Source organism: Zalophus californianus, chromosome 15 (genome assembly GCF_009762305.2).
Source record: "Zalophus californianus isolate mZalCal1 chromosome 15, mZalCal1.pri.v2, whole genome shotgun sequence".
NCBI classification, from domain to species: Eukaryota; Metazoa; Chordata; class Mammalia; order Carnivora; family Otariidae; genus Zalophus; species Zalophus californianus.
In genome coordinates, this window is record NC_045609.1 from 31,740,312 (window position 1) to 31,754,425 (window position 14,114).

The 14,114-nt window shown below is 57.0% G+C and overlaps 1 protein-coding gene across 2 annotated transcripts in view; it reads left to right on the forward strand.

Annotated features, from left to right (window-relative positions):
- Positions 1-14,114, forward strand: part of ADAMTS14 (ADAM metallopeptidase with thrombospondin type 1 motif 14) — a 73,760-nt gene that overhangs the window by 2,607 nt on the left and 57,039 nt on the right. The gene's annotated exons all lie outside the window — the stretch shown is intronic.

The following is a 14,114-nucleotide window of genomic DNA, read 5'->3' on the forward strand; positions in this document are numbered from 1 at the left end:
TCAGAGAAGTGACTCACCTTCTCTGTGCTGCTTTCCCTTATGTGTGAAGTGAGGATTTATTCATAATGCACATATTTACTGTGCTCATCCCCTGTGCCCCACACTGTTCGGGCTCCAGAGATTATGGGAGGGCCAGGGGCGCACATGGTCCTTTGCCCTCACAGAGCTGACGTGGTAGTGATGATGATGGGACCTACCTTACCGGGTAGCATGGTCAATGGTTGGCACCTGCCTGGCATGGGGTCAAGGCTCTGGTGGTGGAAGCAGCTGTTAGGATTGTTACTGTTATGTCCTTCCTAATCCCCCGCTGTGTTTGGTCCTAAAGTCAGCCCGCTCTTTCCCAGTGCCCTGCTCTGGGAGCTCACTTTCTCAGGACCTGTTCCCTCCCTCCAAGCTTGGAACGCCCTGCTCGTTGGCTCCCTGTGGTGAACCAGAAAGCCACGGGTGGCCCCTGTCTGAGGCTTGACTCGTGCTGGGGTTCAACTCTATCCCCCGTGGGTCAGGTCTTCGTGAGCCTGTGTGGCAGGCCCAGGGACCTGGTAGGCATTCCTTCTGTGACCTCTGCGTTGTCACGTAGGAGCTGATGTGTCCCAGGAAAGGACTCCCTTGCTCTGCCCTTTCATTTGAAGTGAGGGATGAGTCAGATCTGGGGGGATGGGAAAGGGGGTCTTTCTTCCCTAGCAGGGCTGGGAGCATTCCTCACTGTCTTTCCATCCTTGTGAGGTGTCTTCCTGCTGAATGTCACATGACCTTTGTCGGGGCCGGTGCTTCTTGATCTTTTTTCATTATCACCCCCCCCGCCAAAGAGTCTTGCTAGCCATTTTTTTTCTCTAACTGCCCTCCTCCTTGAAATTTTAATACCACAGGTATACTGCACATCTGTTTATAAATTGCATGTGTGTCTGTGCTTGATATATATATATATGTGTACATATATATATATATGTGAAAAGAATACATTTTTTGCCTTCCAAAGAACGAGTTTTTGTCCACATTGGAGGTGGTGGCGCCCCCCTTGAGAGGCACGGTCTAGGCAGTGGTTGGTTTTCAAGGCGGAGCATGTGCTGGAATTACCTGGCACGCAAAGGTTCTGTGAGGCCGACTTTGAGAAGCCCGGGTTGTGAGGACGGCTGCAGAAGGCTGAGGCCTTGTCCTGACGCCCGGGTGAGCCTTAGCTGCCCCCCCCCCTGGACCAGCAGGTGTGTGCAGCAGAAGCCTGATGGCTGGGGCTGTGCTGTGGCCACAGTTTGGCTTGGAAATCCCAAGGGATGCTTGGAGTCGCCTGGGGACGCAGTGTCGGTGCAGAGGGAGAAATGGAAAGTGCTGCAGCAGACCGGTGGCTTGACTGAATTGCATGGTGAACTCCTACAGCCCTCAGCCGCAGAGGCTGCCTGCCATTCCAGGACTGGGCTGTGTCTCCCACTTCTTTGGCTACCTCCGTGAAAGTACCCTGAGGCCCTGACACAGGTGTCAGTGGATGATCAATACCATCGCTAAGTAACTGTCCACGGTCTTTGCTTGCCACCAGGCCACCGCTTTTGCCTTTGGCTCTCTCCCGAGCCAGTCCCTGGCCACAGTCCAGTGCAGAGGCCTCCCCAGGCCAGAGGTTTCAACATTTCCAGCCCGTTCCAGAAAGCTGCCCTGTGTCCCCCGAGAGCAAGGGGCTCTTCGCAGGGACCCAGCTGAGCCACCTTTGGACTCAAAGGCCCCAGTGCAGCATCTCTGATAAGATTTAGCTCTATATCTGTATGTGGTCTTTGGATCTTAAGCCCGTCTTCCTTGGCATCTCATGTCCCGAAGTCATTCCTTCCCAAAAAAAACTATGTATTGACCACTGGCGACGGGCAAGTCCTCAGGGAGATGTAAGAAAATGAAAGGGACATGTAGAATAGTAGCAGCAGGGAGTCCTTCCGGCCACCCAGGCCCAGCCCGCCCTGGGTCGCACACGTTCGTTAACTTCGCTCATCGTGTAGATGAGGCAACGGAGCCGCGGCGGGGAGAGCTGAAGCTAATGCAGACAGCTTCTGTTCGCACAGGACCGAATAGTTGGTAAAACCCTTCAGTCACATGTGGTGTGTATGCAGATGTTGTCCTTACCCTGCTTTGCAAAGAGTTCCGTCCCTGCCCTCAAGGAGCTTGGGTGCCAAGCAGGAGAAACCCCTCTGGTGGTTTCAGCATTCACTTGTTGGTTTTCCGTGGCCCGGTGGGGATGGTACTCAGTCGTTGGGAGTGGTTGTTGTCTTTGGTGCCAGAGAAGGTGACATACGAACGGGGCTTTGAAGGATGAGTAGAAGTTTGCTGGGGCCAGAGGGCGGGGAGGGCATTCTGGGCAGAGGAAAGGGCTAGTGAGAGCGCATCACAGTGCTAGATGGAACTGGGGAGGGGATCCCAGGAGACACACTGGGAAGGTGGGCCTTGGCCTGACCTTGAGGGAAGGGCAGCATAGGAGAGGGGGCCCAGAGTGGGGATGGGGCAGCCTAGTATCTGGGAGATGGAGGTACAGGGCTGTGTAACCCTGAGCAGCCCACCTTCCTTCTCTGGGCTCCACTTGCCTCTTGGGTAGATCTCCGAGGCTGGAATGGAAGGGCTCAGAGCCCCTGCCAACGCTGGCATTCATGCTTTGTGACGCGGGGCAGGCCTCGCCGAAGGGCTTTGAAACCAGACCTCTAAATCGATAGTCAACGCCTCCCTCCCTGACCGGTCCTAGGATCTGCTCTGTGTGGGACGGGGCTGCACTGCAGGGACAGGGGGAAAGACACCAGCCCTGAGCTGAGCCCTCGTGACCAAGCAAACCTCCCAAGTGTGAGAAGGTCTTGAACAGAGACTCCTTTGTGTGGACAGAATGCAACCACTTGGATCTTAGCTGCTCTGGGGTGAAGCGCCATGTCTAAACTGGTGGCCTGACCCTCATTTCCAACTGGACCCTGCGGTGGGGGGGTAGCAGGCATCACTGCCTTCCCGTCTGCTGTCGTCCCACGGAGTCACTCAGCCATGGGGCCCTGGGACGGACCCTGCGAGGGTTCCGTGCGCTGTGCTTAACTCCTGCTAAGGGTCAGGAACGGGGACTTCCCCTCACTTCCCACCTGCTCTTCTGGAGGGCCTGGTGTGGCACAGCGGTGGGGAGGGGGCTCAGAAAGGACCTAGGAAGGAGGAAGCCAGGACCTCTGGCCTGGATGAGTCTGTAGGGTAATGGGGACCCAGACATAAAGGCAGACAAATGACAATCTTGTGTGAGGCAGCAGCAGAAGGACCAATTTTGGGTTAGGGCATATAGGAAGGCTCCCCGGAGGAGGTGGCATTGGCTCAAGCCTGGTCAAACATCGTAAACATGAGAGAAAGTGCTGGGCCTCTGGCCAGGCAGAGAGAATGACTGACCCAGGGCAGGCTTGAGAATGTTTGGGGGAAGGGAAGAAGGGCTGTGGGGAGGCCACGTTCTACCTGCAGAGTGTTTCCTCTGGGGCTGGGGGCAGCTGTCAGACCCTAGGGTCCCCAACTGGGAATGTACCCAGGCAGCGGCAGCAGCCTGATGGACCACTGTCCAGGGCCTTCCTCGGGGAGCCCGGCCAATCAGTGTAGTAGTTGTCCCGACACTCCTGTGACCCCCAGCCTCTCAGGGCCGGTAGGCAGGGAAGGCCTGGGTCACCTCAGGACCCCTCCAGCGGGGGGCCAAGTGCAGAACAGACCCCCTGTTAGTGATTATGGCTCTGGATTCCTGAGAGGAACATGGAGACCTGGGGTCGGGGCCAGTTCTTTGTGGGCCCAGGAGGGATTGTGGGGTACAGGAATGGGATCAGCAGAGTGGGGACCCCACATACCATCTAGAACCCAGATTAAAAGGCTCCTCCCCGCCCCCCCCCCCCCCCCCCGACTGCCATCTCTGCCTCTCTGGGTCCTGGGCCTCCCTGCCCGGGCATGGGGGCAATGGGGACTTGGCTGTGCTGTGTGTCCCCCCCCTTTGCCTTCGGCGATGCTGTGAGTCACAGGCCTGGTGTGGAAGCAAGGCACGTGTAAGCTTTGTCACCATCTGGTTCTGTTTTCCACCCTCTGCAGAACATGCATATTTAACGGGTTACAGAGTAGACCCCTGGCAGGCCGTGGGAGGAGGGGCAGGGGGGCTGAGTCCCAGCCCTACTTCTTTTTTTTTTTTTTTTAAAGATTTTATTTATTTATTTGAGAGAGAGAGAATGAGAGATAGAGAGCACGAGAGGGAAGAGGGTCAGAGGGAGGAGCAGACTCCCTGCTGAGCAGGGAGCCCGATGTGGGACTCGATCCCGGGACTCCAGGATCATGACCTGAGCCGAAGGCAGTCGCTTAACCAACTGAGCCACCCAGGCGCCCCCAGCCCTGCTTCTTATCCGCTGCCTGATGTACCAATCCCAGCAGCTCTCTGGACCTCAGTCCTTTGTCTGTAGAATGGGATCACAGTGGGGAGAAGGGGCGGGGGGGATGGATGGTGACGAGGGCCGGGGTGTCGTTATGGGGTGATGATGACATGTTTTAAATGGATGGTGGTGGTGATTGTACAGCTCTGTGCGTCTACTAAAATACCATTAAACTCTACCCTTTAAATGGATGAATTGTATGGTATATGAGTTACATTTCGATAAAGCTCTTATAAAATGTGGCTGGCCAGCAGAAAGGCCTGAGAGAGGTGTTTGTTAGGAATGATGAGGAGACAGTCTAGGGTGGTGGAAAGTGTGGGGTCTCTTTGCTCGGGTCCAGACTAGCTGCGTGACCTTGAGTGAGTTTCTAAATCCCTCTGTGCTTAGATTCCTCATCTTTAAGGGGAGGGGGCGTGGAGGAGCAACCACCTGTAGGATTGTTCAGAGGATTAAATAAGATAACAAAAAAAGTGCAATCGCTGGTATATGGCAGGGTCTTAAAAAGGGAGTTTATTTCAGTGGTTCTTATGGTAATGTTTATTATTTCTCTATAGTAATTGCTACAGCAATCATTATTACTACGAATAGTGGAAAAACAGTGCAGATATGGTTAGAGCCTGTTGTATTGCAAGAGTATGTAGATTAGTGGTGCTCTCTGGGGCGGGGCTGAGGCCATCTCTGGTCCCCGGGCAGGCCAAGCCCCGCCTTCCCCCCTGCTTTGGCAATCTTCTCTGTACGATCAGCCGATTGGCACTTGCTCAACGCGTGGAAGTGTGAGCATCATGACCCATCTGAGATAACCCCACATGCCCTCCCGGAAAGGACTACCGAGAGGCTCAGGGGAGCCCTCTGTTAACAATTCGTGGGCCCCTGCCCAGAGCCCGGCCCTTGTCCAGCTCCTGCGGGTGCAGGGATGAAACTCAACCCTGTCTCCCTCTCCAGAAGCCCACAGCTGGAAAGGAAGGCAGATGTGCGCAGTGGGCGGAGTGGAACAAGGCAGACTGCACTGAACTTCAGTGTTTTGTGGGGATGCAGGGAAGCAGAATGCCCTCGGTGGGTGGCCTGGAGGTGAATATTGCGAAGGAGCGGTGCTCAGGGACAGGGAAGGCTTCCGAGGGAGAGGACATTTGGGCCACATTTTAAAGCCACAATAAGAGTTCTCAAAGCCAAGAGATAGAAACTGTAGGCAGTCTGCAGGGAAGGAAATCCTGTGTCTTCCCAGGATTCAGGAGAGGGTATATCATCCCAGCCCGCCGTGGGAGAGGGGGAGCAGTGAAAATGTCGTTTGGAAAATCTCTGCCTCCCTGTGGAGCTTAGACTTGCCCCTCTGGCCATAGGGAGCCATAGGAGGTTTGTAAGCTGGAGTTACATTCCTATTGGTGTAAGATGCTGATATCCGTGCCACAGATTAGCCTGTGGCTCACTGGTGGTCCCGTCAGCACCTGTTCTTGCCACGGGGACTGCTCCTTGCTGGCGGGTGGGGGGAGGGGGTAGGCTGACCCGGCGGCTCTGTGGGAAGCCCCCGGCTCTGCCCTGCTGTCCACCTCTGCCCTGGGGATGTGGAGTGTGAGACCTAGAGTTCCAGACGTACCCTCCTCCGGCCACCCAGCTGGCTTGTCTCTGTACGTCGTGGTCTGGGGGCCGCCTGCCCTCACACAGGTGTGCTGACAACCCTGGGAGGGACAGAGGCGTTCCGGCCTCACCTCCTTGCTCCTGCTGCGTCCCCAGCCTGGAGAGTGGCTTCTGCTCTGCAGACCCCCACCCCAGCCGAGCTGATGCGTTTGCACCTTGCTCCGCAGCCCCCCACCTTGGCTCAGGCTGTTCACACCTCCCACAGTGCTTTCCCTTTCCCTCGGCTTGATACATCCCCCCATCTCAGCCACCTGGTTCCCAGAAACCGAGGACTGGCTTACATCTTTTCATTTGTCTAAGTGCGGAGCATAGGCTGGGGCTCGTGCAGCACAGGAGGCCGAGACTTGAGGTGCCTCCAGGAGCGGGGAGTCACAGGAGGAGGGAAAGGGCCCGGTAGAGTAGGGGAGGTGGGACTGTGCCCTGTTTAAAGGGGGTGCCGGCCTGGCTTTGCAAGGTCTTTGAGTATTTGAAGGAGAAATTAGCAGTGACGATTTTTAAGTGTTCTATTTGGTTATGACGGTGTGTGGGCCCAGCACAGTAGGACAATTAGCTCGAGGCCTCGGATCGCCAGCAGGGCAGTTTGTGAGGGGATCTGCAACCAGATCACCTGGGTTGATACCCCAGCCTCGGCTTTTACGTGCTGTGTGGCCTTGGACAATTACTGGGCCTCTCGGTGCCTCGGTTTCCTCATCTGTGAAGTGGGGATCAGAGTAGAGGTCACTTCACAGACTTGTCCTGCGTGCAAGGGGCTCATTAGCACAGTACCTGCGTTGCTTCAGCGGTTGCTATGGAATGGTGTGAGCTTATGGGTTGAAACTGCTGGGTCTGAGGGGCTGGGTGGTGGGAAAGAAGAGGAAGTCAAGAGCATCTCATTAATCTGCTTGACAACCTCCCCCCCACCCCCACCAGAGAGGTCCCTGGGCTTTCAGCTGGGCAGCCAGAGTCCATCCCCGTCTTGACCCCACCAGGCCTGTTAGTTTTTCTCAGGCTGCACCCTGCTCCCCGCCCGGTTTGCATTCTCATCAGAACAGTCCCACTGGGTTCGCAAAGGGTGGGGTCTGAGCTTAGTCACCTGTGCGTCCTTCGGACCCTAGCACAGGGCCTGCCTCGGGGTGGGGTTTCGGTGGCTGCTGGGTGAGCTGACCCGGTGAGGGAAGGTGGAGGATTTGCTTCCAAGGTGGCATAAAGCTTATGTTTGCATCTCCTCGGCCCTGGCAGACGTGCCGGTCCGCGGTGGCACGCTGTCCCCCGAGTCTGCGTCCCCAGCGTATGGTCCTCGCAGCCGCGCCCCGGGGGCCTGAGTGGGTGTGTGAGCTGAGGCCTGTCTGCCTGCCTGCTCTCTGCAGCCCCCTCCTCTTTTGTTTCCAGAGCTCATGCCCCGTCCGAAGGTCCCACCTGCTTTACCATGCCTGCTCTTCTGGGGAAAGCCCTGGGTCTGCTCTTTAGAATTGATGTTTGTGGAGTGAAAACAGGAAATTGTCTCTTTGGAGGGAGAGAGAACGCCTCACCAGGCTGACTGCGGGTCTCCAGCTGGGAAGTGGCCCTTCCTGGGTGCGGGCCGTGAGGGCCTGGGGGCCGCGGGGGCAGAGGCAGTGCTTAGCATGCGGGTGCCTGGACCTCAGCCACATCCCAGGAGGCGGGCAGCCCGGGTGTTGCTGGGGTGAGATACCACGTGGGGAAACCGAAGGGCTGGACCAGTTACCCACGGCTGTGTGACAAACTGGCCTAAAACGGACCTGCTTACTGTGACCACATGTTCTTCCTCACCACTGTAGGTTGGCCGGGCACTTCCTCTGCTGGTTGCTCCTGGGCTCCCCTGTGGCTGCACGCAGCTGCAGGGTGGGCTGGCCTGGCAGGCCCGAGCGGGCCTCATTCCCACATCCGGCGTCAGCGCTGGTCAGGCAGCCCCGCTCTCTGTGTCCAGGGGGCAGGACAGGCCTCTGGCACGGCTGTGTCAGGGGACGCTCCAGGAGAGTGCGGGCAGAAGCGGCAGGACCTCTTCAGGCCTAGTCTGGCAAGTTGCCTGACGTTGCTTCGGTGCATTCTGTGGGTCAAAGGGAGCCACCAGGCCAGACTAGATTTTCCGAGAGCAGGGGACGGCAGAGTCTCACTGCAAAGAGGCGTGTGGACAGGGCCAGGAGGACTGCAGCCAGCTTTGCAGGCGTTGTCCCACACTGACTCTGGGCAAGTCACTTGACCCCTCTGAACCTCAGCTTCCACATCTGTAGAGTGGGTGTCCTACCTTGTAGTTTTATTCATTAGAAATCCAGCATGTTGCCATAGTTTTATTCATTAGAAATCCAGCATGCTGCCATCCAGCACGGCAGCCACAGAGGTGCGGAGGCCCGCGTGAGCAATAAATAGCTTTATCATGATCATTGATCTCTTGGAATAAATATGGAAACTGAGGCAGGATCCACAGGTATGTTTCCAGACCTCTGGTCACCTTGTTCCGGTGCTCTTCTTTCTTCCCAGAAGGTCCTGTCCCATCAGGGCCTCTCTCTGTCTGAGCGGACGTGCAGGGTCTGGGTCCCGGGTAGTTTTCTGGTCCTCAAGGTGGTCTGGTCTTGCAGAGTTTCACCTCCCTAGTCTCCCCACGGCTGGGCCGTGCTGTCTGCCCAGGATTAATAACTTACTTATGATATGGAATAAAAGCCAGACATCACCTCACTGCTGCTCCTTCTGAGCAGAGCCAGTGAGGGCTGGTGTGGGGGCTGGTTTTATTTTCCTTCCCCGGCATCCTCAGGCTGGCTGGAGGGAGGGCAGTCTCTGGGCTGCTGAGTGTGGTGGGGGCCGCAGTTGCCTTCCCTCTGTCTCCCATACTCAGAGGGGCAGAGGCCCGGGGGCAGGGGCTTTTGGAGGGGGGACCCAGGGCATTTGTGCCGTGGGATGTTTCCAAGCCATCTGCCGGGCCTGGCACTCCATTTTCAGCAGGTAGGCCTTGCCCTGCCTTCAGAGCCTGGGAAACAACAACAATGACTTGGACGACAGTAACAGTAATCTTTGCAGGCTGCCTCAGCTCTGGCAGCCGAGTTTCCTATGAGCACAAATAATCCTTGTGTTATGAAAACCTCCAGCGATGAGTTCAGCTCAGCGTCATTTGCCCAGATGACCCTGATTTTGGCCTGAGTACAGACAGCTGTGTCCGGAGGAGGCTTTCAGGGCCTCTTGGTCCCCTCTTAGTTTTCCAGACGAGGAAAGCTGAGGCTCAGGGAGGGGAAAAGACTCACCCAGGGTCACAGAGCAACTGTCAGGACCCCTGACTCCCCGTCCAGTGCTCCCCTACGATCCCACTCAGCCTCTCCCGAGTCAGTGGACAAGGACCGAGTAAATGTCGACAGTGACTCAGGTTGTAAGCCCTGTGCCGGCCGGAGGTGCAGCAGCCATTGGCAACGGCTTCAGAGCCTAAATGCTGAAGCAGTTGGTCTGGTGGTTGCCCGCTGGGACACGTCCTGGCAAGTCCTCGGGCCTGGGTCCCACTGCGAGGGCAGGATGCTCAATTTCTGCATGTCCTTGTTTCCCCGAAAACTGGGAAGCCAACTAAGAAAACACGGTGTCAGCTGCCCGGTTAGCAGGATCTGAAGGTGGAACAGAACCTTCTGGTGTCCCTCGGCCCTAAGTCAGCATTGCCACTGGTTTATCCATTTTCAAAATTCGGGAGGGCAGTGGGTTGCTGTTTCACAACACAGTACTTGTCAGAGGGTTATCAGACACCCTGCAGTCTCCTTTCCTTCTGCTTTCCCTAACACGGCTGAGGGGCCGGTAGAACAGGCCCCTTTTCAGAGAAGCGTTTGAATGTGGGAGCGTTTGTCTGGCCACAGTTGGTCTGAATGCAAACCCTGTTCCCAATGGATTGCCTGAAACCTATTGTCAGCCTTTGCTTTTAAGCCAACCAAATATTTATACCTCTGATCTGTCCAGAAAATGCCCTTACCCCCCAGCCTCCCCGCCCCACAGCAGAGGTTCATTTCCGCCCCTGGAGGCTGGCAGGAGCCCACAGTCTGAATGAGCTCCTCCAGCCCAAAGAGGCCTTGTGTTCTGTAGCCCGACAAGCCGCCGGCCTGGGTGCGTTGAGTGCTTGGTGCTTTGTCACCTCATAATTCATCGTCCCTAGGTGGGGAGACTCTGGGTAAAACATGCTGCCCCCTCAGCCGTGGCCACATTGTATGGGGGAGCGGATCTCTCATGAAGGGCCATAATGCCCAAGGGAGTTCATTAAGGAGGCTTGGGCCCAAGGATGCTTATTGAAGGGGGTTTTGTTCCAAACCCCCTTTGGCCCCCTGGTGTGGCTCAGTACTCGTGCACCTGAAGCTCACATTTCAAAGAGGAATAGATAGGAATATCCCCTGGGTGGGAACAGAGCATGGCCACAAGCCGCTGGGGGCACGGAGGAGGGAGCCATGATGGGGTGACATCTGAGTTGGGCTGGAGGGGCGTTCCTGGCAGAGCTCACGGCAGCCACAGAGGTGCGGAGGCCCGCGTGGACACGTGCGGTTCCAGGTGTGGAACAGGGCCCATGCGGCTGCAGTCGGGGTGGGGGGTGGACTTTTAGTGTAAATAATTCCAAAAGGGAAACAAACAGGGCTTGACAGGAAAAACAAGTCGGGGGGCAGTCCAGACAGCACCGCTGTCTGGGGTGACGGTTGTGGCCTCTCTAACCGATCTCCCTGCCTCCATCCATGCCCCTGTCGTCCACCACCACGGGCGGCCAGGGCAGTCTTGTTCATTCCCAGCCCTTCCGCGATGCTCCCGTGGGGGGGAGCCGAGCAGGCTTAGGGCTGTGGTCCCGCCTCCCTGTCCTTCTGGGACCTCCTCTGCCCCTTCCCTCAGTGCTCCCCTGATTGCCCTCCTTCGGGGCCGTCCTCCCCAGATGCTGTCCCCTCATCTCCCTCAAGCTGTTGCTCAAATGTCACCTTCTGAGTAACCTCTTCCCTGACTCCGTTCTTTAAAATTTCAGATCCCGCTTCTCTCCTCTGCCTACGTTTTCCTCACGGCTCCTTCCATTTGGTAGTCCATGGTTTTACTTGTTGATTGCCTGTCTCACTGCTCCGTAGCGTGCTGGCTCGAGGTGAGGGGGGGTTGGGGGCCATGTCCCCAGCACCTAGAACGGGGCCTGCTCAGTACGTAGCCCGTGGATGAGTGCATGACTAGAGGAACCGTAGCAGACAGAGGTTTAGGAGAAGCGCAATTGCAGAGGTGTAGGGACTTGGGTACCTGCTGAGTGGCCCAAGCCGCTGGGATGTGAGTGAGCATTTGTGTTGCTAGTTAATTGACAGGGTTTAGCCCAGACAGGGTTTGGTGACGTGTCAGAGTTCTGAGAAATCTGGAAAACATGCTCATTCATGGTGCCAAGCCCAGGTCATGAGTAAGGACAGCAACCTGCCCCAGCTAATCTGGATTCCTCTCCACTGAGGGCAGTGATGCCCGGAGCGCATGTGTGGTCGGGGACCACTCGTGGCTGGAGCTGGGCCCTGCACGGGAAACCCAGTGACTCCTTCTACCCCCCATGCTTATCCGCCTTGCATAGGGAACCTTCCCTGCCACCACCACATCCCTCATTTATCACTCGCTGCGGACCTGCTGTATGTCAGACTCGGTGGTAAACATTTTACATGCATGACCTTATGTGGGGGAAGCATGGCTTAAAACCAAGTCGGCACCCCTCTGGGCCAGGGTGATTTCAGATGGACCAGAGGGGAGGTCTGGCTGGGACAAGTGACCTGCGGTGGGCGGGGGGCGGGGGGCGGCTGGCCCTCAGTTCTGGGCGGGACTGGCTCACCTCTTCCTGGAGCCGCCCCATGGTCAGCTGCCTTTCTTCTGAGCTGTGGGGCTCCGACTGCAGGGCCGCGGTGCAGGGAGCCCCTCCTCAGCTCAGGGCCTGGCAGCCACACTGCCTCCTGGCATTTGAAAGCTGCTTCCTGTCTCCTTGTCCCGAAGCTACTGCTACCGCCAAGACTCAGGGCCAAGCAGGGGGCCAAGTAGTGCTCCCAGCCCGAGCTTGGCGGGCCATGGTGGTGATAGAGGGGGACACTTCAGAGCCACGTGGCTCCTGGGCACAGGGAATGGAAAGTGGGGGTGGCTGCTAGCCTGGCAAGCTCTGCCCTGAACTCTGGCTGGGCTCCAGGGTGGGGGTTTGCTGCAGAAGGGGAGTCTCTGAGCACCTGCAGGTGTGAGGCCCTGCCCTGCCCCTGGGCTGGGACCTCTACTGCTGGGGGGCGGGGTCATGAAAAGTGAGCACCCTTCCTTTAAAAATATTTACCAAGCTTTTGAAGACCTAAGCAACTGCTCTCCACGGTGCCGGAGGACAGAATCAATCATCCCCATCATCGTCATCGTAGAGGCACTGCCACTATTTGTTCTCACCCTCCGCACCGTGGACTCCCCAGCTTGGGTGGCTGTGACATCACTGACTTGCCACCGGCCACCCAGCAGATCACAGCCCCTCCCTGACTCACCCAGCTCAGGGCAATGTTGGTGAACTATTCTTCACTCCCAGTGGAGTCACCCCTGGAGGGAGGGAGGTGGTTAGGTTCTCAGACGGTGCCTAAGGCACAAATAGATGTGGTGTGGACCGTCCTTGGTCAGGCCCAGCCCAGGCACAGGGTGTGCAGAAATGCGGCCTGCCCACACCGCCTGCCCAGCACCCTCCCCCCTCGTTCAGGGCCCTTTCTCATTGTCCTCTCCTTCCTTGTCTGTCTTGCCCATTTCCTGCATTACGACAAACAGATTCTGGTCGAACGACCACAGCTGATACTACTCTGTGGAACTCTGATGACCCTTCAACATTCCATTGTCGGGAAACTTCCGGAGTCTAGATCAGTGGTTCCCAGCCCCGGCAGCACAGGAGAATCACCTGGGCGGCTCAGAGAACCTCCTGATGCCCGATTTGAGATTTGATCCGTTGGTCTGGGGCGTGGGCTCGGCACCAGTAATTCTGCAAATGTCTCTGGTGATCTAAATGGGCATCTAGCGTTGACACCCACTGCTGTGGCCTCCTGGAAAAGTCTACTGTGTGTTTGATGGAAAAGTTGGGGTCAGGTCGGGGGTGCCCGGAGAGCCAGGCCAGAGAAGGACAGAACGGAAGAGCCTGCCGCCCTGCCGTGGGCCGCGCCCCGGGAAGGGCCTTTGTGCGTCATGACTTCAGTCCATCCTGCCAGTAACCCTTTGGTTTCACATGGGGACTCTGAGGCTTGGGGAGGGCCTGGCTCCCAGGTGCAGCCTCTACACCACTTGCTGGGAAGTTGGGGGCCAGAAAAGGAGGGCTTCATGGGGTTGGCTTCCTTTTTTTAAACTTTGTTTAAAAATGCCTCTTAAAATAATGATGCCTCGCTCATTGCAGTAGGCGGGCATTCTGTGCAGAATCGACTTTCCTTTTCAGATGGGCAATCGTAGAAAAGTCAGAAAACACCTCAAAGTTTAAAGAGAAGGAAGTTGCCGCAGTTTCGCCCCCCAGAGCTCCCTAGCAGCTGGGTGCGTTCCCACCAACCTTTGGTGTGTCCTTTGTCGTCTTTAAAAATTACCCCTGACCCGGCGCAGCCTCTTCTTCTTGACAAGGACTTTCTCCCTTAAGGATGCTCAACCCATGGTATCTTTTCCCTCAGGGATTTCCTCCCGTGTACGGGCAGGGATCTGAGCGAGGCAAAGCCAGGTCTCGGTGGCACCGGGAGTTAGAGGCTCACCACCCTGTGGTTCTAGGATGCTGCTCCCAGCACTTGAAAGCCATAGGCTCCCTTCCTGAGCCACGGGGACTCCCAGGCACACTGTGAATGAGGGTGATGGTAATCCTGGCAGCAAATGGGAACACTGGCACTGCCCTCGCTGTGAGCCTAAGACCATTCTAGCCGCTGTGTACGTTCCTCAGAGCAGGCCCAAGGATCGGCGCCGGTATAATCCGGAGACACAGGGGTGTCGGAGTCACTTGTCCAGGACGACACAGTGCGAGAGTGACAGCACCTGGGGATGCTGGCTCGTGGCATTTACCCACCATACCTACCATGTCGCTTCTCCCCCGAGAGGGATTCCTGCTGCAGATGCACTGGGAAGCCTATCACCCAGCACCTCCCAGGGTGTGGGGCCTGCAGAGGTCATGGCCCTGGGAAG